The 27,499-nt window shown below is 36.5% G+C and overlaps 1 protein-coding gene across 23 annotated transcripts in view; it reads right to left on the bottom strand.

Annotated features, from left to right (window-relative positions):
• Nucleotides 1-27,499, bottom strand: part of CCDC91 (coiled-coil domain containing 91) — a 396,188-nt gene that overhangs the window by 227,322 nt on the left and 141,367 nt on the right.

The raw sequence follows: 27,499 nt of genomic DNA on the forward strand, positions 1-27,499 counted from the left end.
TTCAAAATGTCAAACCCAAAACTATCAGTAGAAAGGGAAGATTTAGGAAAATGGCCTCACCTTAAATAAAACCACATACTTTTCAAACAAAAAGAGACTTTAAAGATAAGCTATTCCAATGTACTTATTTTTAAAATGAGGAAACGGAAGACTAATGAGGCCAAGAAATTTGTTCAATTCACTGAGTTGTCAGTTAGGGCAGGGTGAAGCCTAAATTACATCTTCTGATAGCCAATCAAATGTTTATTACAAATATCACATCAAAGAATGAACTATTTGAGTATATTCCAAATTCATTCTCAACAGATTTGTTTTCTACATAAAATGCAATAAAATATACAGAGTTGCCGTTGTGACTCAGTGGGTTAAGAACTCGACTAGTATCCATAAGTATACGGGCTCGATCCCTGGCTTCGCTCAGTGGGTCAATGACCCAGCGTTGCCACAAGCTGAGGTACAGGTCACAGATGTAGCTTCAATCTGGCATTGCTGTGGTTTGGCATAGGTAGGCAGCTGTAGCTCTGATTCAACCCCTGGCCTAGAAACTTCCATATGCTGCAGGTTTGGCCCTAAAAAGAAGCAAAAAAAAAAAAAAAAAAAAAAACCTAATCAAAAACAAAACCAATAAAACGTAATAAATATAGTCTAACATGCTATAACTCCTTCTGTGATAAAAATAAGACACAAACTGGTCACTCTACATAAAATTTGATATAGTCATTCATCAATTCATTATTGTCTATTAGAAATTCTGGTCTGGTAAAAATGATGTAAGGTCCTTTTCAACGGGCATCAGACATACATTCTAATAAATTCTCTACTACCCATAATCACTCCAATATCAATTCTTTGCCAAAATTATTAAATATACAGAGATCTAACATTTTTAATAGGCCTTCAAGTTACTGGTACTGAAAAAAACTATTTGTTAAATAAATACATATAAAAATAGGAACTACATAATTAACAGATATAGATGCTTCCTAGAAAACTGAGAAGTTAACTATTTTTTTATTTTAAAATTTCACTACCCTATTGATGACCAAACTCGATTTAGATATTTGAATCACAATTTATACCTAAAAAAATTTTAATTTCAAGCTTTATGACAAAAACTGATAAACATTTCTCAATTCACATTATATTATTTTTAACCACTGCCAAATCAAGTAAAACCCAAAGTAATTAGCTCTAATAAATTAATCTACATATAGTAACAGAATCCTCTCCAACAAAGATGGTTAAGAGACAACATTTGACTGATGTTTTTAGGATGAATTATTACAATACTTAAACAAAAGAGAAGGAGGAAGGTAGGTAGGAAGGAAGGAACAAAGGGAAGGTGGAAGGGAAGGAGAGAAATAGGAAGGAAGGAAACTCCAAGGACCAATCAATCATTCTATTTCATCTCTTAGAAAGCAGCTGTTTCTCAGTCTCCAAATTCTTTGGCCAAGAGCAAGTCTGAATATAATTAGCAGAACACAATTAACTACTACAGTCTGAAAAAGGTTTTCTAGCACAGGCTTCATCAACCACTTTCTCTGAAGCCACAAGATTACATCCCTTTCAAAACAACTAATCAGCTATATTGAATAAGGCAGCCGTAAACACCTCCAGATATTCCAAAAGGAAATTTTAAAAGCAAGAAATCAAAACAAAGATAGTGGGAAACATCTAACATATGCACTAAAATGACTGAGAAATGGTATAAAATCCTCCCACTGAAATCTGAAGAATCCAACACAACAATGTGGCTAATTATAGATGTCAGAGAAGCACCAAAAAAAAGAGGAGATTATCCCTTAGGCACCTACTTTGTCGAAACAACAAAAACGGTAAAACAACACCTCTCCATCTCTCACTGACCCCACATTTGACAGCTGCAATGAGCTTAGCTGGTTTCTAAAAGAAAGGAGGTCTTACTGGCATGACACAGCATATGCAACAGCAAGCTCTTCCCATTTAATAAACTTGAGTATAAGCTCTACCTCCTCATTCTATCTCATTTCTGTTTCCCTATACAATTAGTAACAATAACATGTGACAGAATCTTTCAAAATCTTACCAAGTCAGCTGCAGAGACTAATTCAAATAGTTCGCCAAATATAAAATGGGAGAAAAAAAATAACAAGCATGAAAAAATCAGACTAAATGTATAGTAATATATTACATATGGCAATAAAGCACTTGTGCCATAATAAACTGTACCCAGTACTGAAACAGATATCCTTAATAAGTATGTCCCTTTAGCTTAAGATTTCTCAACTCTGGAGTTCCCGTCGTGGCGCAGTGGTTAACGAATCCGACTAGGAACCATGAGGTTGCGGGTTCGGTCCCTGCCCTTGCTCAGTGGGTTAACGATCCGGCGTTGCCATGAGCTGTGGTGTAGGTTGCAGACGCGGCTCGGATCCCGCGTTGCTGTGGCTCTGGCGTAGGCCGGTGGCTACAGCTCCGATTGGACCCCTAGCCTGGGAACCTCCATATGCCGCGGGAGCGGCCCAAGAAATAGCAACAATAACAACAACAACAACCAAAAAGACAAAAAAAAAAAAAAAAAAAAAAAAAGAAAAAAGATTTCTCAACTCTTTCAAAGGATTAATTTTCATCTCTGGCCCCATGCCATTAACGGCTGCCTTAACACACTACATGAATTTCATAAGCACACAGATCCAAAACCATCAGCTTTGTGGCCTCCTCTCAAATCAAAAACAAGATAACAAAACAAACTCCTTCCATGAGTTTTCTAACAGATACAATGATGAAAAGATGCAAAGGACCCCAGAGTTTGTTCACATTAGCAGGGAAGTAATTGATTTTTCTCTACCCCACTTTACAAAATCCAGACATGACAATGTCACATCCATGTCTAAATCAAACTTTAAAGTATGAACTAGCAGTTAGCAAATCAGAGATGAATAAGCAGGTCGCAACTAATTTATTGTTCTGAAGATGAAAACAACTACTCAAGTGAAATTCATAAGACAAGATGCTATGTTTTTAACAGTGCCATTTTTGCTATCATTATCATTTCTTCATTAGTACACTATCTCCTCTACCAACTACTATCTTCTGTTAAAGGATAAAAGCCAAATCTTCCAAAGCTGGAGAATAACCCTGGCTAAATTCCTGGCTAATTTGTTGATTGGATTGGCCCTGTTCTGACTGCTACTTCAATGTCACCTTATTATTTGCTCCAATAGGAAAGGCAGAAATTCCACTCTGAGCAGATTTAAAAGAAATCACTATTTATCTTTGACTTTGTTAAAGACTTCAAAGGCAAAGTGCCTTGAGCAGCAGATGCTCAAAACTAATTCAAGCCAAGCAGACGAAAAAAGAAAGGAATGGAAAGGAGAAAAGGAGGGTAAAAAAGATGAAGGAAAAGAGGAAGGAGGGAAGGAGGGAGAGAGAGGAGGGAGGAAAAGAGGGAAGAGACAACAGTTGGCAAGAGCTGATGTTAAAGACATGCCTCATGAATACATCTACAAACATATCCTATTCAATAAGGATGTAAACCTTTCCAAAATTCCAATTTCTTATGACCTTTCCCATTTTAAGTTTGGGACTACTCTTCAATGTCTGGCTCTATTTTAATCCAGGTAACAGAAAGGGGTTTCTAGGAACACAGATTCTCAAAACATTTAATATTTTGATGGAGAAAAGAAAAATGGCTTAACTATAAAAGTCCCTTTTTAATGTTTTGGTCATTTGTCTTCATTTTCTGAGTGTTTCCATCCATGGTTTTCTGATATGCCTACATATTTTAAAATACATTGAGATTCATCTTTGGTTCTTATTGTGGGTTGAACTGTGACCCCACCACCATCACCAAAGACACATCCAAGTCTTAATTGCTGGTATCTGTGAATGCAGATAAGCCCCAAGATTAATTTCCTTATGAAAAAGGAGAGTGAGATCTGAGATACAGAGATACAGAGGTGAAGGCCATGTAAAGACAGAGGCAGAAATGGACGTATGGTGCCATAACCCAAAGAACATCAGGTGCAGCAGCATAAGCAGAAAGAGGCAAGAAAAGATCCATTCCCCTTCCCCTCCCCACTTAGAAGATTTTGGAGAAAGAACAGCCCTGTCAACATTAGATTTCTGACCTCAGTAACTGTGAAAGAATAAATTTCTGCTGTCTTAAGCCACCAAATTTGTGGAATTTTTATTATAGCAGCTTTGGGAAATTAGTACTGATTTTGGTGCTGAGAACAGTGATGCTACTATAACAAATACCTAAAAATATGGAAGTAACTTGGGAACTGGATAGAAAGTAGAGACTAGTATAATTTTGACGTACAAAGAAAGAAAAGGCCTAGACTGCTTTGAAGAGATGGCTGCTAAAAATACAGATATTAAAGCTGATTCTGGTAAGGGCTCAGAGGATGTGAAGAGCATAGCAGAGAAAGCTAGCATCTCAGAGAATAGCTATATTGTTATGAACAGAACATCCATTGGTAGAATCATGAATGTTAAAGATGCTTCTGGTGAAGTCTCAGAAGGAACACATTAGAATTTAGAAAACAAGTGGTCTTTGTTATGAAGTGGTAGAAAACTTAGCTGAATTGTGTTCTACTGCTGGTTGCTTTCTCTTTGTTGCTCAGAGTAAAATGCAAGAGAGAAAGAGATTAAATAAAAAAGGGTATGTTAAACAAAAAGGAACCAGCACTTGATGATTTGGGAGGTTTTCAGTCTAATAGACTGTAAAGATGCTACAATTAGGAAATTCACTTGTAAATTTGCTCTGAGAAGAGGTCAAGGGTGTAAGTAGACAATTTTTCGCTCAAGAAATTTCTTACATCACTCATGGATTCAATCAAACTTCTCAGCAGAAGCCACAAAATAAATGCGACTGTGCAGAAAGAAACTATGGAGAATCCACTAATCTAATGGCACAAATCTCAACTTATACAGGAGATGCATAAGATTTTTGAGAATGTTATACCAGCAAGCCTGGATAGAAGGATGAAATGAAAGGCTACTGGATTTCTGAAATTTTAAAGGGCAGAAACAGGCTGATAGTGCTATGTGGATGCAAACATGAATTAACTTTCAAGAAAAAGGAGGAATGACTCTGAAGTCAGAGCTGTGGGTGCAGAGGCTAGGGCCATGGACCCAGATGCAAAAGCTCAGGTCATGGGTACAGATGCAGAGGCTGGTGGAGTCACACACACAAACAGTGACAAAGTCATGAGTGCACAGGGTGAACAAGCCAGAGCCATGAGCAGAGTAGGCAAATGAGATGCAGCCACAGGCCCAGATACTTACCAAGCCAAAGTCACTGTTCCAGAGGCTCATTAAGCTGAAGTTGTGGGCCCACAGGGTGGAGCATCAAACCAGAGGCTTATTCTCAGGCCTTAAAACCTAAGAGACCTTGCCCTTCTGTGTTTCAAACTTGTTTAGACCTGGTGACCCCCTTCTTACTTCCAATATCTCTCTTTTGAAATGGGAATGCCTATCTCAAACGTCTTCCACCAGAGTATTATAGAAGCTGGTGCCTTGTTTTCTAGTTTGACAAATGTACCACTGAAGAATTCTGCTCCAGGATGGATCATATCCAGTATCACCCACATCTGGTTTAGATAATTTAGATGATGACATTTGGGATTTTCTAGCTAATAACATTTAGATGAGATTTTGGCTTAGCGCTGATGCTGAAATGGAATGAAATTTCTAGAGATGTTGAAATGAGTTCAATGTACTTTGCATTTTGAAAAGGTAGAAAATTGGGGAGGTTGGGGGCAGACTCTAATGGGTTGAACTGTGTCAATAATAAGATATATCTAATATCCAGCACAAATGAACATCTCCTCAGAAAAGAAAATCATGGACTTGGAGAAGAGACTTGTGGCTGCCTGATGGGAGGGGGAGGGAGTAGGAGGGATCAGGAACTTGGGCTTATCAGACACAACTTAGAATAGATTTACAAGGAGATCCTGCTGAGTAGCATTGAGAACTTTATCTAGATACTCATGTTGCAACAGAACAAAGGGTGGGGAAAAAAAAATGTAATTGTAATGTATACATGTAAGGATAACTTGATCCCCTTGCTGTACAGTGGGAAAATAAAAAAAAAAAAAAAAAAAAAGATATATCCAAGTTCCTAATTCCTGGTACCTATCAATGTAACTTTATTTGAAAATACAATTAACTTAAGGATTAAGAGTGGGCCCTAAATCCAATGATCAGTTTTCTTTTTTTAATTTATTTTTTGAGGTATAACTGACATATAATGTTATAGTAATTGCAGGTGTACAATATAATGATCCATTATTTGTATATGTTGCAAAATGATCACAACAGTTAAGTCCAGTTAACATTGACCACCATTACAAAGTCACATTTTTTTTCTCGCAATGAGAATTTTTAAGATTTATTCCCTTACAAACTTTCAAATACACAATATTTTGGGGGAGACAGCACCTGCAGCATGTGGAAGTTCCCAGACAAGGGATCAAACCTGCGTCACAGCAGTGATAGTACTGGATCCTTAACCTGCTGAGCCACCAGGGAAATTTAGAATTTTTAACTATAGTTGTTATGCTTTACATTACATCCTCAGGGCTCATTTTATAACTAGAAGGTTGTGCCCTTTGGTCCCCTTCTCCCATTTTTCCCATTCCCCATCCCTTGCCTCTGGCAGTCATCAATCCATTCTATCTATAAACTTAGTTTCTTTTTTTTTTAAGATTCCATATATAAATGAGATTATACAGTATTTCTCTTTGTCTGACTTACTTCACTCAAATGAAATAATGCCTCGAGGTCCATCTATGCTGACACAAATGTTAAGATACCTTTCTTTTTGATGTCTAAATAATATCCCATTGTATATAAAAACATCTTCTTTATCCATTCATCAGCTGATAGACACTTAGGTTGTTTCCATATCTTGGCTACTGGAAATAATGCTGACTGAACATGGGGTGAACATATCTTTTCCAATTAGTATTTTCATTTTCTTCAGATAAACACACAGAAGAGAAAATGCAGTATCATACTGATAATTCTAGTTTTAATCTTTTGAGGAACTCAATACTGTTTCACACAGTGGCTACACCAATTGTACATATCCACCGACAGTGCACAAGGGTTCTATTTTCTCCACATCCTCACAAAATCTTGCTATTTCTTGTTTTTGATAAAAGCCATAGTAACAGGTGTGAGGTATTGTCTCACTGTGGTTTTGAACTCCATTTCCTTGATAATTAGTGATGTTGAGCATATTTCCATGTACCTGTTGGCCATCTGTAAGTCTTTTTTGGGAAAATTACTATTCACATTACTGACCATTTTGTAATTCTATTTTTTTACTTATATTTTGCTTTCTTTTTTTTTCTGTTATTTGAGTTAACTTTACACATTTTCTGTTACATAAGTACTTCATACATTTTTAATATTAACCTCTTTTGTTCATTTGTTTGATTGTTTTTTCTTTCTAGAGCCACATAAGCAGCATATGGAAGCTCCCAGGCTAGGGGTCGAATTGGAGCTGCAACTTGGGCCTACACCACAGCCACAGGAACACGAGATCTGAGCCACATCTGTGATCTATACCACAGCTCAAGCAATAGTGGATCCTTAATGCACTCAGTGGGGCCAGGGATCAAACTGACATTCTTCTGAATACTAGTTGGGTTCCTCACCACTGGGTCACAACAGGAACTCTGGATATTAATCTCTTAATAAGTAAATGATTTGCATATTTTTTCTCCCATTCAATGGCTACCTTTTCATCTTATTAATGATTTCATTTACTGTGCAGAAGCATTTTAGTTTGATATAGCCCCACTTGTTTACTTCTGATTTTGTTGCCTTTGTTTTTGGTGTCAGATCCCAAAAAAATTCATCACCAAGACCCTCAATGTCAAGGAGATCATTGTTTATGTTCTCTTCTAGGAGTTTGATTGTTTCAGAATTTAATCCATTCAGAGTTCATTTTTGCATATGGTGCAAGAGTGGTAGTTTTATTCTCTTGTATGTGGCTTTTCAGTTTTCCCAATATGATTTATTGAAGAGACTATCCATTCTCAATGGTATATTCTTGATTCTCTTGTCATAAATTAATTGCCCATATATATGTGAGTTCTAGATGATCTACACTGTTCCATTGATCTATGTGTCAGTTTTTATGTCAATACCATACTGTTTTAATACTACGGCTTTGTAATAGAATTTAGAAAAGGGGATGTGATGCCTCCAGTTGGATTCTTTCTTAAAAATGCGGTAGCTATTCAGAGTCTTTTTGTGGTTCCATACAAATTTTAGGATTTTTGCTTTATTTCTGTGAAAAATGTCATTGGAATTTTCATAAACATTACATTGAATCTGCAGACTGGTTTAGGTGGTATGGACATTTTAACAATATTAATTCTTCCAATCCACGAGCCAGAATATTTGCTATTTATTTGTGTCTTCTTCGATTCCTTTCATTAATTTCTAACAGTTTTTACTATAAAGGTCTTTAGTCTCCTTGGTTAAATTTATTAAAATGTATTTTATAGTTTTGATTCAATTCCATAAGAGATTTTATTAATTTCAATTTCTGATAATATTAGTTTATAAAAATGCAACAGATTTCTGTATATTGACTTTTTATCCTAAAACCTCACTAAATTCATTTATTAGCTCTAACAGTTTTTTTTGGTGAATTCTGTAGAGTTTTGTATATATTATATATCATGTCATCTGCAAATACAATCTGCATGTACTTTATCTCCTTTTCTGGCCTATTTCTCTGGCTAGGGCTTCCAATAATATGTTAAATAAAAAGTTTCAAGACTAGACATCCTTGTTCCTGATCTTAAAGGAAAAAGCTTTCAGCTTTACACTATTGAGTATGGGTTGTTTTACTTATAATAGAAAGGAAAAGGATATTTGAGACCTGAAAAAAGCCATGTGAGGAAAATGGAGTTCTAGATTCTGGACAATATGGCAGAGAAGAAGGACTTATGTTCAACTCATCTCAAAAAAAAAAAAAAAAAAAAAAACCAACAACACCACAACTAAATGCTGAAAAGCCATCATCAAAATAGATTGAAAGCTATGAAAAAAGATACCTATAGCCAAACCTAAAGAAGAAGCTATAAGGACATGGTAGGAGGGGAGCTTTCAAGATAATAAGCAAGCCTATACACAGCAGGTGAGCAACCCACAGACTGGAAATTAACTCTATCACGGAGGTTCTCCCACAGGAGTGAGAGTTCTGAATTCCCAGATTTCCTGGCCTGGGTATCTGATACTGGGAAAAGTAGCCCCCAAAGCATTAGGGCAGTAGGGCTTGTACGTAGGCTCTCCACAGGATAGGGGGAAACAGAAACTCCACTCTTGGAGGGCACAAACAAAGTTTCAAGTGCACCAGGTCCCAAAGCAAACAGAGATCCCGTAAGAATCTGGGCCAGTTCTTTGTGTGGATCTCAGAGAGTCTCGTGGGAAAACAGGGGCTCACTGGGAGCACGACACTGAAGGAAGAGGTCCCAAGAAATAATCATCAGTGTGAGCTCCCCTGGAGGCTGCCACTTTGGAAAAATCTGCCCCCATCCACCAGGGCAGAGAAGCCCCAGGCCAAACAACAAACAGGGTGGGAAGACATCCCCATCCATCAGCAGTCTGCCTAAAGTCCTCCCAATCACAACCAGTGACACAGCCACAACTCCATCAAAGAGATAAGACACAGCTCTACCCACCAGTGGACAGACACCAGTTCCTCGCATCAGGAAGCCTGTCACAAGACCCTGTACCAACCACACCCAACAGGGAAGACAGAATAAGCAGAAGGGGCTACAATCCTGCAGCCCAGGAAAGACACCACAATCACAGAAAGCTAGACAAATGGAAAAGCCAGAGAAATACATAGAAAATCCTAAAGATACTACCGGAAATCTATTAGAGCTCATCAATAAATTTGGTAAAGTTGCAGGATGCAAAATTAACACACAGAACTCTCTTGCATTTTATACCCTGACAACAAAATGTCAAGAAGAGATATTAAGGAAACAATCTCATTTGCTGTCACATCGAAAGAATAAAATGCATAGGAATAAATCTATCTAAGAAGGCAAAAAAACCTGTATTCTGAAAACTATTAGACACTGACCAAAGAAATCAAAGATGACACAGATGGAAAGATATACTCTTGGATTGGAAAAATCAATATGGCCAAAATGACTATACTACCCAAGGCAATTTAAAGATTCAATGCAATCTCTATCAAACTACCAATCACATTTTTCACAGAACTAGCACAATTTTTTTTTAATTTGTATGAAAACAAAACAAAAAAAGATCCCAAATAGCAAAAGCAATCCTGAGAAAGAAACATGGAACTGGAGGAATCAGGCTCTCTGACCTCAGATGACACTATAAAGATACAGTTATCAAAATAGTATGGTACTGGCACAGAAACAGAAATATAGATCAGTGTTACAGGAAAGAAATACCAGGAATAAACCCATGTACCTATGATCAACTAATCTGCAACAAAGGAGGCAAGAATATACAATGGAGAAAAGACAGTCTCTTCAATAAGTGTTGTTGCAAAAACTGGACAGCTACATGTCAAAGAATGAAATTAGAACACTCCCTAACACCATACACAAAAATAAACTCAAGATGGATTAAAGAGCTAAATATAAGACAGGATACGGTAAAACTTTTAGAGGAAAAAATAGGTTGAACATTCTCTGATATTAACAACAGCAACATCTTTTCAGATTCTCCCCCTACAGCAAGGAAAATAAAAACTAAAGGGAACTAACTAAACGTAAAAGATTTTGTACAGCAAAGGAAACCATAAACAAAACAAAAAGACACCACAGAGAATGGGAGAAAATATTTGCAAATAAAATAACTGACAAGGCGTTGTTCTCAAAACATACAAACTACTCATACAGCTCAATATTAAAAAAACAAACACCACAAGCAAAACCAGATCTAAATAGACATTTCTCCAAAGATACACAAATGGCAAAAAAAAAAAACATGAAAAAATTCTCATTACCACTTTTAATTAGAGAAATGTAAACGAAAAGTATGATTAGGTGTCACCTATACCAGTCAGAATGACCATCATCAAAAAGTATAAAAACAAACACTGGAGAGGGTCCAAGAAAAAGGAAGCCCTCACACATTGTTGGTAGGAATGTAAATTGGTACAACCACAATGGAAAATAGTATGGAGGTTCCTCAAAAAGCTAAAAATAGAACTAACATATGATCCAGAAACCCCACTTCTGAGCATCTATCCAGGGAAATCCATATTTCAAAAAGAAACATGCACCTCAATATTCCTTGCAGCAATATTTGCAATAGTCAAGCCATAGAAAAAAACTAAATGTCCCTCAACAGAGGAATGGATAAAGAAGATGTGGTATAGCAAACAGATCAAGATGGCAGAAGAATAAGTTGTGGTGCTCACCTTCTCCGACAAACACACACAGAAAAATCCATCTACATGCAGAACATGCACAGAACATCTCCTGAACAGTGGCAGAAGATCTTAAACTTACAAAAAGGCAAAAAGCCTCCATATAACTGGGTACAGCAAAATTGCCGGTGGGGAGAGCAGGGGAGACAGAGAAAGAAGAGGGAAAAAAAAAAAAAAAAGGAATTAGGACAAGATCCACACTCCTGAGAGGGAGTTGTGAAAGAGGAAAGGAACCTGAACCCTGGGAAGCCACTAACCAATGAGGAGACCAGCCAAGAAAAAGGGACCTCAAAGCCTTGGAGAAAAGTTCAACAGCCAGACTGAGGAGAGCAAAGCAGACAGAGAGCCACATAAACCATTGGTACCACCACCTGGGAGACCACAACCTGAAATGCTTGGGTGGGGGCTGGGAGTTGAGACTCAGGTACTAGAGGTCAGTTCCAGAAGGAGGACTAGTGATAGCTCTGTGTAGACAGCCTGAGGGTCTAGGGAACAGTGGATTATGGGTGTGGGAGCAGAGAGTCACAACCAAGGGAGTGTGGGAAGAGGACAGGGCCTGCAGGAGAAGCAAGGCATGATTTCAGGGGAGAGTGACAGGAGACAGGGCGGACCACCATAGGAATATTTTTATGTACTCCCATGTGGGGCTCCTGGGGATCAGGGCACCTTTTGAGTGGGCTACAGGTGGCCAGATGCCCCTTGCAAAGGCTACAGTCAGTCAGGCACCTCGTGCATGGGCTAAGGACAACAAGTTGCCACTTGCACAGGCTACAGGCAGTGGAGACAAACCACCACAGTCACCTCAGAGGTGGGCGTGGCCCGCTGCCATTAGGATAGGTACCAACTGTGGCCCCAGTTGCCTCAGGGATAACCGGAGGAGAGCACTACAACAAAGTACCATCCATTGTTGCTCTCACTCCCCTGGGAACAAACACGCCCTGCTGCTGCCACTACCAAAAATTCTTGGTGCAGCCTACACCTGCCTGAGGGTCACATTCCAGGGCCCTACTACCAGGAGCAGCCTGTGCCACCACCCTGTGGGTCCTCACCACTGTTAAGGGCCCAACAACCAGGCACTGCCTACTAAACTTCTCCACTGCCTCCATCTCCCTGGAAGCACACGCATGCCATATACCAGCACAGAGACAGCAAGCATCCCATCAAAAGCAGCTCTCACACCAAAAAAAAAAAAAAAAATTAGAAAGCCCTCACAAAATACTCAGGGGTGTTCTCACACTTAATAGACCTCCAAGGCTACAGTAGTTGTTTTCCCTAAACTCACAGAATAAGAAAAACATGATCAAAATGAAGAAGCTCAGGAACCATTCCGATGGAGGGGGAACCTCAAAGCCTCAGAGAAAAATGGAGGAGTTAGACTGAGGAGGGCAAAGAAAAGGGAGAGCCACACAGACCATCAGTACCACCACCTGAGATACCACAGCCTGAGACACTTGGGTGGGAACTGGGTGCTGAGACTCGAGCTTTGGGGAATAAGAAAAATAAAAGCAAAATGAAGAAACACAGGAACCATTCCCAGTAAAAAAAAAAAAAAAAAAAAAAAACAGGCGAATTCCCCTGAAGGAAAAAAGAATGAAAACAGACCTCTGCAGTCTAACAGCCACCGAGTTTGAAAAGGAAATAGCGAAAATACAAAAGGAATTAAAAGTGAATATGAAGGAATGAAGAGTAGATATGAACAGAAATGCAGATTACTTTAGAAAGGAATTAGAAAATATAAGAAGAACCCAAGGAAAGTTAGAAAATTAATTTGCAGAGACATGAGCTGAGTTAAGGCACTGAAGAGCAGAATGAAAAAAGCAGAAAAATGAATAAGTGACTTGGAAGATAGAATAATGGAAACCACCCAATCAGGATAGCAGACAGAAAACCAAATGAAAAAACAAGAAAGCAATATAAGAGATCTATGAGATAATATAAAGTGGGTTAATATACACTTAATAGGGAGAAGGAGAAGAAAAAGAAAACGGGATTGAAAATATATTTGAAGAAATTATGACTGCAAATGTTCCATATCTAAAGGAAACAGATATCAAGATAGAGGAAGCACAGAGGGGCCCCCAAAAATTGAACCCAAACAGACCCATAATAAGACATATTATAATAAAAATGACAAAAGTTAAAGGTAAGGAGAGGATTCTAAAGGTAGCAAGAGAAAGTCAAAGAGTTAATTATGAGGGAAGCCCCATGAAGCTATCAGCTGATTTCTCTACAGAAATTTCATAGGCCAGGAGAGAGTGGCAAGATATATTCAAAGTTCTAAAATGGAAAAATTTGCAGGCTAGAATACTCTACCCAACAAGACTGTAATTTAAAATAGAAGGATATAGAAAGAATTTCTCAAGCAAACTGGAGTTCTCGTCATGGTGCAGTGGTTCCATGAGGTTGCAGGTTAGATCCCTGGCCTTGCTCAGTGGGTTAAGGATCTGGCATTGCCATGAGCTGTGGTATAGGTGAAGACACACCTCGGATCCCGTGTTGCTGTGGCTCTGGTGTAGGCAGGTGGCTACAGCTCCGATTAAAACCCCTAGCCTGCAACCTCCATATGCCTTGGGAGTGGCCCTAGAAAAGGCAAAAAGACAAAAAAAGAAAGAAAAAAAAAAAAGAATTTCTCCAGCAAACAAAAATAAAAAGAATAACACAATATACTAAGCCATTTTAAAAGAAATACTAAAAGGTCTTCTCTAAACAGGAAAGAAGTAAGAAGATTTGGATGGAGGAAATCACAATTAGAAAGCAATCATTTGAATAAGCCCGTACACAGATCTTAAAGGAAAAAGAAAAAAACTAATGTAATAGCAATGAAAAATACAAGGTACAGCAAAAGGATATACATGAAGATGTTTAAAAAGGACATCAAAATTAAAATCATAAAATGTGGTGAAGGAAAGTAACAAAATCTAGACTCTTTTTTTAAAGAATGTGTTTGAGTCTATATGACTATCAGGCTAAAGCAAGCAGATATAGGATGAAAAACAGGGCCACCATAAATCAAAACCAAACAATACATTCACAAAAACTAAAATTAGGACACAAGCATAAAATAAAAGGAAATCATCTGACAAAAAAAGGAGAAAGACACAAAGAAGAAACATAGAATGAACTGAAAAACAAGGTTTAAAATGGCAATAAATACATATTTATCAATAAGTTCCTTAAATGTCGACAGACTGAATGTGCCAATCAAAAGACACATAGTGGCAGACTGGTTAAAAACAACAAGACCCTACATTATGTTGCCTACAAGAGACTCACCTTAGGGCAAAAGACATATAAACTGAAACTAAGGGGATGGAAACAGATATTTCATGAGAATGGAAAAGAAAGGAAAGCAGGAGTTGCAATACTCATATCAGACAAAACGGACATTAAAACAAAGGCCATAGGGAATTTTCATTGCAGTGCAGCAGAAACGAATCTGACTAGTATCCATGAGGATGCAGGTTCAATCCCTGGCCTCGCTCAGTGGGTCAGGGATCTGGCATTGCCATGAGCTGTGGTGTAGGTTGCAGATGAAGCTCATATCCTGTGTTGCTGTGGCTGTGGCACAGGACAGCAACTGTAGCTCCGATTCAACCCCCTAGCCTGGGAACTTCCATATGCCACGGGTGCAACCCTAAAAAGTAAAAAGGCCATAAAGAAAGAAAAAGAAAGAAAAAGAAAGACACTAATGATCAAAGGATCAATTCAAGTAGAGGATATTATATTCATCGATATATATGCCCCTGATATAGCGGCACCCAAATACATTCAACAAATACTAACAGACACAAAAGGAGAAATTGATGGGAGAACTGATAACATCCAACTCACAAGAGAAGCAAGCCAAAACACCTCTTGGAGAAAGAATTCTCAGTTAAGGCCCAAGAATTCAATTAATTAAGATCAAACATATAAGAGCTCACAACAAAAAGTAACCAAAAAATTGCAGTGGAAAAAAATCACATTGAGTAAGAATACACAAAAGAACATTCACTTCAAGATAAAATGTTATTCAAGAAGGGAAAATTAATCAGAATATATTATGTGGAGGAGTTCCCGTCGTGGCGCAGTGGTTAACGAATCCGACTAGGAACCATGAGGTTGCGGGTTCAGTCCTGCCCTTGCTCAGAGGGTTAACGATCCGGCGTTGCCGTGAGCTGTGGTGTAGGTTGCAGACGAGGCTCAGATCCCGCGTTGCTGTGGCTCTGGTGTAGGCCAGTGGCTACAGCTCCGATCAGACCCCTAGCCTGGGAACCTCCATATGCCGCAGGAGTGGCCCAAGAAATAGCAAAAAGACAAAAAAATAAAATAAAATAAAATAAATCCTAGAGTCCCTTAAAAAAAAAAAAAAAAAAGAATATATTATGTGATTCAGGTGTCAGTAGCATTTACATAACTATTATAATGTAAACACTGAGTAACAATCTAATACAGTTTTTGATATAAATATTCTGGCAGGACAAGAATTAACAAAATCTGAAAAATCAAGAGGTAGCAACACTCTAAGTATGTTATTTAGAAATACAGGCATGAATATTAATTTAACAAGTTGAAAGTGGTTAATGTTGGGGGGCCAGAAAAAAATGGCAGGGGCAGAGAAAGGACCTATGAATGCTGTTTTTCATAACAAGCCATTTAAAACTAAATGACTCTTTTAAATGTTGACTTTAATTTTAATAAATATTTTAATGGAAAATTATCTGTGCTTAGATCTTATACTCTGCAATAACTATAGAGTAAATAAAAACCCTAGACTTTCCATATTTAGCTAACAGTGTCTAAATGCTTAAGGATACAAATACAAGGTGACTAAAGCAATAGGTCAGAAACCACTCAAATGTTCATCATGAGGAACTTGTTAAATAAATGATAGTACATTCATTCAACAGATTATTAAGAAAACTTTACTGTGCTGATATGGAATAATTCATGTTCTTAAGTAAAAGAGCACACGATGACTTTTGTCTTTAAAAAATGGATATAAATGATTATATACAACATATATACATGAACAGTATATTTGTATGTACCCAAAATATCTTTAGAAGAATATATAAGAAATGCTCACATTAGCTAATGGTAGGGACGGAGAATGTGTAACAAATACCATGGAAAGGAGACTTTCCACTATATATTATTTTGTACTTTAAGCAATTTCAAACATGCAAATATCCTGCCATTTCAACAACTAAATTATTAACTTTTATAATATTAAAATATGAAGTGTCTATCTTGGGAAATCTAACTCAACGAAATAAATTACTAGTGATACAATTTCTGATGCCAAAGCTAAGGACTACGAGTTGACATTCTAGGGGAGAAGACAATAGAATAATTCTAGCATCCCTGCAGGTCTAGGTAGGAAGATGCCTTCTCTGTCTGCTGCCATCCAGTTGGCATCAGGCAAAGAATGGAAACAAGCAAGTGCTTATGAAATTTTTATCAAGGAAAAGAAGACTGAGCATAAAAGAAAGACCTCATTCAAATGCCAATAGCTAAACTTGAATTTTCTCATCTGTAAAAAATAAGTAAACTCACAGGATTAGTGAGAGAATTTCATAAATAATACACATAAAGTACATAGTATAGTGTAGCACAGAGTAGCCAGGTAATAAATATCGGTTTTTCTCATCTTCCTTTCACTTTTGATGAAAATTGGAAGGAAAACAAACCCAAAAGACTTTATTTTAAAGTTTCTGTATCACAATGAAGACTATATACATCAATACCGTTTGACAATGAATATGGATAAGCATAATACACATATGAAAGAAATCATTTTTTTTAAATCAGGGAAGAAAATGTTCATAGAAATAAGTAGAGAGTCCATACTATCACGAAATTTCTTCTGCCCTCAATATGTGACCACAAAGATATCTCGTCTAATGCAATAGTGCCAAAAAGGAACAAAAAGAGAAACAGGAAAATATGTCTGCTGGCACAACTACCACCAAAATTTGCTGTTTTCTTATAAAAATAGTCAAGTAATGATTATTATGTGATTTGATTAACTCCAAATTAGATATATTATTTTAAGATTTATAAAAATCACTAAACTCAATTTCTCCATAAATGTTACTTTGACTTCTTACAGCAAGTATGCTCCTAAAATTTCATACTGCACTTTTTCCTTTTCATCAAAATACCTATTGGTTCCAAAGAATAATTATTGTTTTAAAGGTAACTTTAAAACACCAGAAAAATTATTTGTAGCTTACATGGAATTGCATCTTTCAGATGCTAAATTATTTTTTATCACTCCTATTCAGGAAAAAGTAGATGACAATCTAGCAAAAACACTACCTTACTCTGAAAAAGGTCATGTTAATTTCTCTGATATTAACTTTAGAATAATGTATACAGTTCTGTCAAACAGAGGCATCAGCCTTGATAAGGCTATATAAAACCCTCCATGCACCAAAAGGTCAAACAACACATATTTCTAGAGAAATTGTTTGATAAAGTAAGAGAAAAATATTCCACAAATATTTGCTATTTTATAAAAATTGATATTTAATGATCATAGTGGCAAATTATTTTGTTTCATAATTATAGGCCTAGAAAACACCATAATGATTTAAAAGACATATTCCTTCCCCTTACTTCCTGTCTTATAAATGATGAAACTATAGGTAATGATATAAACATACTGGGAAAAAATTTCTCTAAATTAATTATTTCAAGTAATAGGAAACTCAGTAACTCTTTTGATCTTTTGCCTGACCTCCTCACTCACTTTCTTCTCTACACATTTATCTTACAATCATTTACACTAAAGAGAAAATCATAAATTAAGATAGATTTTTCTATGTAAAAATATTTTGGGACAACATGATTTTAAAATAGTAAAAAAGATTAAAAATAATAACAATCAATACTATAAGGAGATGATTCTGAAAATTACAGTTCATTATGGAGTCATGTTTGTAAAGAATTTATAAGAACATGGGAAATGTTCAAGTTATGTTAGATGAATAATGGCATACAAATAGTAGAATTTGACACATTCAAAATATCATTAAAAAGAAAAACTTATTAAATGCATATTGTCTGGTGGATGTATTAGAGATAATTTTATGATTATTGGCATGAAGAATTATCATCTGCAAGGAACAGTGAGTATCTTCAAAATTATGCCATGAACTGAAAGAACTAAGTAAAATTAACCACTTCAATCGGCCTAGAAAAGCTATTTGATACTGCAGCTTTAGAAAGTACTAGTAATTTGAACCAAAAATGATGCTGGGAAAGTATTCTGCATATCATGCAGATAAAACACAGCACTATTAAAACAAAGATCTTCTAACAGAAGGAATTAATTTGAATAAATATATTGAAAATTGGAAAATATCTTCTTCAGTTAGTAGCAACTATTTTAAGATGGAAATTACATGCAGCGACACATATAAATATCCTAAGTTAGAACAGTTACTAAATTATAATTTAGAAAAAAAATTTTCACACAAGGCTTTCTGGCAAGGACTGTTTTTCTTTTTAGGACCTCACCTAGGGCATGTGGAGATTCCCAGGCTAAGGGTGGAATCGGAGCCATAGTCACCAGCCTACGCCACAGCCACAGCCACAGCCACAGCCACAGTCACACCAGATCCGAGTGCATCTGTGGATAACTTTGCCACAGTTAACTCACTGAGCAAAGCCAGGGACCAAACCCACATCTGTATGGATACTAGTCAGGTTCTTAATCTGCTGAGCCACAAAGGGAGCTCCCAAGGACTATTTCACATCTTCTTTTGCTTTAAGGTGATTCAACAATATGTAGCCACATAGGCACAAGCAATGACGGACTTTTCTATTCTCCTGTCTACTTGTATGTTTATAATCATTCCCCAAATCCTTCATTTTCTAGGAATAAATATTATCATGCATGCTAGAAATAACAATTCATTAGGATTTGAATAAAACTTTTCAAGCTTTACAAAATAAATTAGTCACCACTGGACCAAGTCTAACCCTGCAACTGTTTGCCTAGAACAAAATTCTGAAGTTGTATTATTAAGCCCTTGACAAGTTTTCTTTAAAAGATAATGTAACCACAACTACAAAAATCACCACATTGAAACCACTGCTAAAACGTCCAATATGTGTAATAATATACAGTATAAATCTTATTTGTCTCAATAAGACTTAAGGAAAATGTTTAAAAAATCACATTGAGAAGTATAACATGGATATGTCCCAATTTTCCAATGATTATTTTTCTGATTAGTGTATCTATGAATCAGATTCTCTTCCTGCCCTGCCATCAATTACTAATTATTTTCTCTCACAGCTAACCAAGCTAGACAAAAATAAAGTATTCTAACCAATTCCATTATGGGAGTATCCCATTCTTTGAAATGAGGGCCCTAGTGACTGGGAGTTGCCTGTTTATTTTTTCCATTTATTACTAAGAAATTAGATAAAACGATCTTATTTGTATTTCTTTGGGAAAGGGAATTGGGGTAAGAAAAAAGAAAGGGGAGCTGCTATTTGTTTTTAATCTACCGCTCAGGTTAACTCAAAAATACTACTCTCTGATAATAAACCAATAACTATTTCTGAGAAAATGAAAAGCCATAGCAAATATCTCTGCAACATATGAAAGAAAAAAAGTTATGTGATATTTTTCTATTGGGTTTCTTATAGGGACATACAGTCCTGATTTCTCTGTGGACCCGAGAGCAACATGTCAGTAGAAGAATTTGATGCTCATAAAGCTGTCCCTCCATCAAACCAATGGTAACAGATATTTAGCGTAATCTCTAAAAACAAAAATAAAATGGTGAGGGGGGAAAATGGGAAAATTTGCCATATGTCAAAGAGTTCTATTCAAAATGGTTAAAGTACTTAAATAAAACATGTCTAAAATTAAACTTGAACAATATAATAACTAATATTTGATATCTCTTCTAAGGAAATAATTACAGTAAAATTTCACCTCTAATCCCAATGTAGTAAAATGAGCACATTTGCTTAGGTCAACCCAATTTTAAACCTAGGGAATATAATTTACCAGCTATGTAAACCTAGGACAAGCAATTTACTATCTTTGTCACTTTAACTGTAAAATGGGATTAATAATGCCAATTACATTGTCTTGCAGTGGAAGTTAGGTGAAAGAAAATATGGTAAGTGATTATTAGTGCAGTGTTTGTTGTGTGGCAGACAACCAAATACTGAAAAAAAGAGGTACCTCATATTATGGAGAAAATCATATACCATCCAAGTCACTCCTGGACAATTCCTCAGAAAGAGACACATAGGAACCCAATATACTGTATCTTCTCTATTTATCCAGTACAGTTTCTGAATATATCATTCTCTCTAGTTAATCATCAGATAAACTAATTAAATCGATTTCCATTAAGAGGTCATGTGGGATAGCTTGTAGCGGAGGTGGATTTTAAACATTACAATTACACATATTATAGTGAAATGATAACACGTGGAACAGCCTCACCGAGGGCACAGCACAGTTATCCCTATCATTTCCTTTTAGGGCATAAGTCTGTTTTTGTTTGTCTATTTGGAGAAAGGGGTTGTTATCATGTCTGTTTGCTTGATTTAGGGCTCAAATATTTTTGTCTTTGCCAGTACAGAGAATTAAACTTCCTATAAGCTAAATGTATATGAAGGTATCCAGTGGATTTCCTTACCTTATTAGGCAAATCAGAAAAATATTTTTAAAGTATAATTTTATTTTTGAAATTAAATTAAATTAAAGCATGCTAAGGAGCAAAAATAGGTGATAAAAATTTGTGCTCCACAGTTTATGTGCTTTACAATAAAGATGTCCCTGAAACCTAATACAGAAGCTACTACTAACTCTTCTTCAAGCTCTTCAAACAGGGCAGTTCTCTCTACCTTCCTGATTCAGCTCTCCTTCTATAAACAAGTGTCTCTTGCAGTCTGTTCACTACCATGTTTGTTTGTTTGTTTGTTTGTTTTGCATTTCTGTGCTTAGCATTGGTGATTTCATTGTTTAAAATTGTCCCCACATGTAGTGCTGAATTGAAGAGAAGAAGACTGTGACGTGACTTAAGGAGAAAATATTTGTGTTACATAACCTTCCTTCAAGCGTGAGTTATAGTGTTGTTGGCCATGAGGTCAACATTAATGAAAAACAACAAATATTAAAGTGGTGATTTTAAAAGAAACACACATAAAACAAGATTATATACCGATCAGGTGATGAAAATACTGTGGTCATAGAATCTCAGGAACCTAACTTTATATTTCCCTTTAGAGTAATGGTTCAGTATTTACAAAATCAGTGTTTCCAGAGACTTTATTGTACATAACTACTGTGAATGATGGGAATCAACTACATTAGAATAAGAATCTGGAGAGGGGTGAGGTGAGGAGTTTACAGGGAAGAAGACAAAGAAACGTGAAAACTCTCCAGAACTGAAAAAACTTAAAAGGGACCACCAAAGAGAGGGCTTTTTTTAAACGTTAAAGACAAGAAACAATAAAGGGAAAACAAGTTTGACGATATAAGCATTATGTGCTTTTGCAGTTACAGTCTCAAGTTTTCATATCTCCCAGAATCCATGCTATTTCTGTAATGCTTTCCCATGCTGACTCTGGACATGGTCATGAGATCTGCTGGGGTTAATTGGTTGTTAGCAAACACGATGCAAGCAGAAGCTCAGAAAGTGCTTGTACACTGGAGCTTGCTTTCTTGATGTTTCTGGAACCCTTCTCAGCCACCACAAGAAGACATTCAAAGTAGCTTACTAGATAATGAGAGCCATGTGGCCTATTTACCCAGTCACCATAGTCAATCACCACACATGTAAATGAGGCCAATCTAGATGTGCCTGCTCCCAGCCTACCAATCAACTAACTGCAGATTTGTGAGAGCTCAGCTGAAATCAGCAGAATCTGACTTAGATCAGCAGAACCAGATGATCCATATGCTCATGTACAATAACAGATGGTTACTGCTTTATTGTACTAGTTTTGAAGTAACCTGTTATTCAGTAACACCGAAGTGATACATATATAAATGAAATCAAATAACAAGTTTTAAGATGGAAGAATAAACTATAGCACATTATCTTCCTCTCCCCATATCTGACAAGACTTGTTTTCAAACAGTATAACTTAATGTAGAAAATTAGCAGGAAACAGAAACTCTGTAGGACCACAGAGACGGTAGGTGGGCCTGGGGCCAGGAAACAGAGTTAGTGTTGGATTCTCTGCTTTTAGCTTTGCAATGTCTCAGAGAGCCTTTTCCCAATAGTCAGGATTCTTTCTTTTTCTTCTGAAGGGAGATTACATGGCTGCTAAATAAGGCAGATGGAATTCAAATCTTCACAACTACCTGCTAGTGAGGAAAAGATCTAACGCTCAAAGGTATTAAACAGTGAGGAAAAAAAGTAGGTATACTACACTCTGACAGACTACATTTAACAAAATCTGTGGAGCAATCAGAGCCCAAGTATTCTAACAAATCTAAACACTTCAACTGAACACTCTTGCCTCATGTGACGGAAATATGAACAGGCCTCAAACTGCACTTCCCAGGGGTAAGGAAGCTGATCTCACATAAAGTGGGAAAAGGATAAAGAAGTTATCCAAAAGTCTTGACACCATAGCAAATAAAATTTCTGGACAAAGGCACCCAAACATAACCAATGTGGAAAGAAACAACACGGCAACTATGGCAACACACAAACACTCTTCTCCCTTCCATACCATGTACAGACAATAGAGAGGAACAAAAGGAGGCTGATAAGGACATCCTTTCTGTTAGCTGTTATCTCAGAATTGCAGTTAAGCTACAAAACTCAAGTCAAGAGATACGATGTGCCCTCTCGCTCCCAGCATTAAGAAAAGTTAGCAGGTCTAGCCCTTACAACTTCCAAATACCTCTGCCACCACCACCATCACTACCAGCACCAGTCTACATAAACAAAGGAATAGGGGTCTTCCGTCTTATGGAAAGAACACTGTTCCTGGAGAAAAGCTTTTCCTTCCCCTTACAGAGGAGTGAACTTATTTATGTCGGGAGCAGGAGTGGCCAGCAAGACAATCACTCATCGGACATAGTACCTGGAGAAAGGGGACTAGCATCTTGGTCTTTCCCCATCCCTGCTAAGCTACAAACCATGCAGACTCACCTCTATCCTGCCATTGGCTCACAGCCAAGAAGAGTGAGGGAGCTGTTGAGAGTAACTGACATGTGTCCTCTGGAGTCCTCTGGAGTCCATGACCATGCATGAATTAAATGACTGGTGCACATTTTTAATCTGGAGATATCTGAAGGTATCAGACTTTCCTCCCCCTCTCCAAAGAGCCCATATCAACAAGACTTCAGATGGCTGCTGTATAATGGGTTTGGGACAAAAATGGAGTCAGCCTCTCATATCCTAGAAGGCTCTCCTGAGTTCCGATTCTCCTAACCTGCTTAGACAGCTGCTGAACTAAGTAAGCAATTCGACCACCTAAAGAAGAGACTCATCCTAGGCCATTAACATGACCAGTAGGTGACCAAGCTGAATAAGTCCTCAGCAAACCCAAGCATGCCCAAGGAGAACCATGCATAGTCTATATGAAGATTAAAAAATTAGGAGGTGCCACCATCACCCAATGGAATCAGAGCTAACCAAGGAAGAACAAGCATGCCTCACATCACCAACAATTAATTATAAAGTTGCTTACTTATTCCTCTACCTCCTCCCAATCCACTACAAGAGGTACAGACTAGAAAAGTCAGAAGGGAGGAAGAGACTTCAATCTAGATTACTCCATTATATACTAATCAAACATTAATACGTTCAATCTTATTAACTATCACAAAAGACAGAACACATTTTCCAAATGAAAAATCAAGACAGCAAGTTCCTGTCATGGCTCAGTGGTAACAAACCGGACTAGTATCCATGAGGATGCAGGTTTGATCCCTGGCCTCGTTCAGTGGGTTAAGGATCAGGCAATGCTATGAGCTGTGGTGTAGGTCACAGACCAGGCTTGAATCTGCGGCTGTAGGCCAGAGGCTGTAGCTCTGAGTCAACCCCTAACCTGGCAACTTCCATATGCCATGGGTGCGGCCCTAAAAAGACCCAAAAAAATGATAAATAGTCTAAAAAAGAATTTGTCCCTCATTTGTTATTTTATTTCTTTGAAAGGTAAAATACAGGTATTTGGAAGTAGTATTTTTTAATCATCATTATTAAATAGAAATATTCTGAAAAAGTCAAGATAAAGTTCACCATACTTTTAGGTCATATTATTCCTTTAATTATTTAGGAGGTTCTTTTCTGAGACTCCTCCAAATTTTTCAATTACTTTCTTAAAATACAAACTGAAAAAATTCAAGTCATTCTTAAAATGCTCCATGATGTCAAGTACATCTTAAGGCAGTTTATTACCATCTTACAATTTGCAATTTTTATCTTCTAATTATTTTTGTCCTTACTGAAGAAATAAGTCCCATTTGATCTGACTATACCGGTCAATAATATTTTACTTAGAATATCTGTACAACAGTTTAATTACACATTATACATTTGTAATCTCCTAGTAAGTATAATTAACTACCCTGAATTCTTTCTGTAGAATATAAATGAATGTACGTACTATTTTGTATCAATTTTAATAAAACATTCAATTGCATTGTTTTTTAATTATGAAAGAAGTAATTCCTTTAAGGAAGGATTGGGACTTAAAACTCGACCTCCATCTAAAATAATTACTAAATTCTACTTCTATCTTATTAGCTTGTCTTATATATATTATCTCCAATACCAGATTTTAAGAATTGGCACCAATTCTTCTACATTTTTATATCCTTCAAAACCCATTCCTAGAACAAAATCGGTGCTTAGTTGGTAACAATTCATTTCTTTTTAAACCCTACAAAATCTGTTGCCCAAGAGGCACACTTCAAAGGGCACAGTTTCTAACAATGATCTTGAAGGCATTACACTAATGAAAAATATTTAACTTCTGATTTAGAGTGATTATTTGGTTCTATTTTTACCTCTTATGCTTATTAAATAAATGTATTAGGGCAAATATAATTGAACAAAAACAGTGAACTGTCTCCTAGCTCAGGGTAAAGAACTGTGGCATACAAAGTAATCTTTCCAAAAATAGACTAGCTTGTTATGACTATCATCCTCAAATCCTAGGCTTCAAAACAAGGGGAAAAATTGTATTTCAAGATCTGTGGCATTTCCACAGTATTTTAAAAATGATTTTCCAAAAGGGCTTATGGCAAAAACTACAACACCATGACCATTTTCGCAGAATACAATACTTTTGCTTCTCTTTTGTCCTGTAACTTTAGCCCAGTCTGACTTTTTTCCCTCACATGAACCTCTGTCAGGAGGATGCTGTGTTGGCTGCAAATAACTAGTCCACAGTATTCATCCTGGAGATTACTGACAACTCAAAAACCACAAGCATGGAGTTAAGATAGTATTTAAACATGCCTTTGTGGTTAGAAAGTAGTATTTAGCTTGCAGTTCATCAGTTTTTATATGACCAAGGTGAAATAAATACAAGGAGAAATCTACGAATGACTCTCTTTGCCCTCAGAATATCTCCTGATTTTTTTCAATAAATTTAAAAACTACCAGATCACAGCTTTGACAGCTATCTTTGACTTTGATACTTAATTGAAAACACCAAAATAAATTCTAATCTGGGAACATGAGCTTTTTTGTTGAAATTAAGAACATAATCAAAAAGAACAGGCTAAAATCAATTTTATGATCCTTACTAGTGATGACTAATATTCTCATTTCAAGACTTTCTCCCATGACTAAGTTGTTTTCTCTTTTTTAAAAAAGGGCAAAACTTTGAAGCATAAGAAGTGGTAGTAACTAAATACCTATAACCCAGTAGATTGGAATAAGCTTCACAAGAACAGTAACTCTGGCTGCCTTATCCACCAATCTTGCAACAGCTACAGCGTGTCCATTAAGGCACACTATTAAATTGTTTAGCAACTAACCCAGTATTAGGCAAAATGTTCTTAAAAATGTCTGATAGTTTACTCTACCTATATATACAATATGTAACTGGTCACTAATCAGTGGTCACTAATCACTGATTCAGCTCCTATACAATTAAAAGGTGTGTAAAGTATGTGTGTACTCAATGATATAAAATAAAATGTAATACATTTAGTATGTGCAATAGGGTTTACAGCACATGGAAAAACAGTTTAGCTTAAGCTTATAGATTATATCTTTAGGATTTAGATTCTCTATGTCCACATTTGTGCTGGGGATGCAAAAGGAAAAATTTGAGGGAATGAAATAAATGCTACAATACTATAAACAAGTACTCTAAAATGAAAAAAAAAAAAAAGAAAGAAAGAAAGAAAGAAAGAAAGTCAACCAAAGGATAGAGACTTTAAAATCCAACCCAAACACCTTGCTTTAGTAGTACTTTCATAAAAATTATTGGCCCTTGAAGTCCAGCATGGAACTGAATCATTGTTTGTATAACAGGGAACTGATTCACATTTTAACTTGCTTTCTTCAGTGTTATTTCAGGAAGATTTCTTTATTTTCCATTTAATACTATATGTAGAATCCAGGTACAAAAAAAACGCATCTTTATTTTTGAACGAAACAAGTTTATGAGGTTTGTGGAAAACAAATTGTTTACAATTTTTCCCAAACACAATCATTTCTCTTTTCTTTTCCATTGTCTAGAGCTTATCATTTGTCTCTACTTTCAGGCTACCAACATAAACAAAAAGAGAGGTTAAAACAAAATTTGACATGGCATCTGTTTATTGCATATCTAAAACCTTCACAAAAAACAGTAATAATTCTTGCTAGTCACTGGTATGGCGAATGTGATGCCTTGCCCAGAAAATGAACAATAGGACATCAGTATGGGTAGAAAAAAAGTTTCAACCTCTCACTACACCTCTTTCTTTCTGCAACTATACTGCTTTTAATAAGCACAAGTCTTTCATCCAAATTCTAAGGTCTCATTGCCACAAAGTCTATTCAATGTCTATGCAACTTCCACTTAAGGGAGTAGTAAGTTTTCTTTACAAATTACAATGTTGTCCTTTCTCCTGGTAAAATCAGTAATCTGAGA

The sequence above is a fragment of the Sus scrofa genome, chromosome 5 (genome assembly GCF_054392235.1).
Source record: "Sus scrofa isolate SSC_HxYL_T2T_F1_AM1 chromosome 5, Sscrofa_HxYL_maternal_Yorkshire_Landrace_v2.0, whole genome shotgun sequence".
Taxonomy (NCBI): domain Eukaryota; kingdom Metazoa; phylum Chordata; class Mammalia; order Artiodactyla; family Suidae; genus Sus; species Sus scrofa.